Source organism: Neophocaena asiaeorientalis, unplaced genomic scaffold, assembly GCF_003031525.2.
Source record: "Neophocaena asiaeorientalis asiaeorientalis breed wild unplaced genomic scaffold, Neophocaena_asiaeorientalis_V1.1 scaffold629, whole genome shotgun sequence".
Lineage (NCBI taxonomy): Eukaryota > Metazoa > Chordata > Mammalia > Artiodactyla > Phocoenidae > Neophocaena > Neophocaena asiaeorientalis.
In genome coordinates, this window is record NW_020175468.1 from 5,573,263 (window position 1) to 5,575,507 (window position 2,245).

Here is a 2,245-nt window from a genome sequence, read left to right on the forward strand (position 1 = left end):
TAAAATCCTTAACAGGAATCTTAAGATAATGAAACCTCAATAGGAATAGGGATATGAATACAGCAAAGGATATGAATAGTCAAGTTTTTAAAAGAAGCAATCGCTATAGCAAGTAAATACATGGGGAAAATGTGATTAATTATCAAATAAGTGAACATGTTTAAACAAGTAGTTCTCCACTGATTCCTCTGGAATCGCATGAAATATAATCTAGGCTCTAAGGGTAGTAGCCAACCTTCCGCCTTAGGAGGGCAATGACGTGAGGGTTCTGGGAAGTGTATGTAGTCTAACAGCTCTGTAGGCGGCTAACTTCCGCTACAGGGGGGCGTGGCTGTGACTAGTATCTTGTCGGGAGTTCTGGGAGCGTAACCAAGAATTGTGGGTAGAGTCACTTCCTCCAGGGAAGTGAGGTCTTGGCAGTCCTTCTTCTGGAGAAACTCAGGCACGGGACGGCAATGCTTCTTTGCTTGGCTGGGGTCAACTGTGACATGTCCTTGGCCTTATGAGAGGGAATGTGCAGCCAGAGGCAGAGGGTGGGGTTGGGCCCTACTGGATTGAGCCTTCTTGAGTGCCACGACTGGTGGTCGAGGGTTGAGTCTCCTGTGTTCTGTGCTGTCTGTTCCTAATCGCCAACTGACCCTGCAGCTCTGCCACCTCCTAGGGGTGTGAGATTAAGCAGCTAACTTAATCTGTTTGTGCCTTGCATTCCTTTCCTGTAAGAAGAGGGAAATAATAGTACTTACCTAGTAGAGTTGTTTGAAGAGTTAAGTGGGATAGTCACAAATAAAAGGTTTAAAGCCAAAGGTAATTGTATCTTTTGCTTAATGTATTTAATTTCCTGAGAAATGTTCAGTTACCTGACAATTTACATGAGCCCAGGAAGAGATGAGTCCCACTTGGCAGTGCTACCAGACCTTTTCTCTGATCCCTGCAGGAATCCAGGTTATTCCTGAATTTCTTCTGGGTTCATTTTCTCTCTTTCAGAAGAGAGAAAGAGAGTGTGTGTGTGTGTGTGTGTGTGTGTGTGTCTCTCCAGGATAGTGTGTGAGTTTGTGTTCTGTGATTCGTGCAGAAGGGAGACACAGTTCTGATTCCCCCCGCCTCCTTTCCTTTCCCAACCTTAACTTCTTTTTTGAAAAGTAATTAATTAATTAATTTTATTTTTGGCCACGTTGCTGCGCGCAGGCTTTCTCTAGTTGCGGCGAGCGGGGGCTACTCTTTGTTGCGGTGCACGGGCTTCTCATTGCGGTGGCTTCTCTTGTTGCGGAGCACGGACTCTGGGCGCGTCGGCTTCAGTAGTTGTGGCACGCGGGCTCCAGAGCGCAGGCTCAATAGTTGTGGCGCATGGGCTTAGTTGCTCCGCAGCATGTGGAATCTTCCCGGACAAGGGCTCGAACCCGTGTCCCCTGCATTGGCAGGCGGATTCTTAACCACTGCGCCCCCCAGGAAGTCCCTACGTGTTTTTGTTGGTTTTTTTTTTTTTAATGTTTATTTAGGCCGTGCGGGATCTTTGTTGCAGCATGCGGGATCTGTTTTTTTTGTTTGTTTGTTTGTTTTAGTTTTGCGACATGCGGACTCTTAATTGTGGCATGAATGCGGGATCTAGTTCCCTGACCAGGGATCGAACCCGGGCCCCCTGCATTGGGGGTGCAGATTCTTAGACACTGGACCACCAGGGAAGTCCCTCTTCAGAAGATTCTGATACACATGACTTTAAAATCCTGATACCAAATATGTGAATCACCGTGGCCCTCTATTGGCAGAGCCTAACATAGACCCAGATGGCAAAATAAAGAGAATAGCTGCAGATTTCCCTCTCATTCCAGCCCCATAAAGCAATGTAAAGAAGGTTGGGTTTGGAGCCAAGAGATAATTTATTAAATGCATACATGGAAATTTTTAATTTATCTTTTTGTTATTGATTTTTGGCTGAATTTCATTGTATTCAGAAAGCATTTAATTTTATTTCAATATTTTGAAATTTGTTGTTATTCTTTTTGGTGCACCTTATGACCCCTTTCTGTAAATATTTTATGTGTGCTTGAAAAGATATGTATTCTATAGGTATTTCCAGCACCTTTTGTTCCCCTAGCCCCAAATGGGTGTCAAGAGTGCTACAGAGCTTCTAGGCTTTTCAGCTCTTTGACTAGACCATCACCCCAGGAGAAAAGCAGCCCCTAATACATGTACCCCCAACTTTTCCTGAATTTTAGTCCACTAACTCTCCATTACCTTGTGTTTTGAT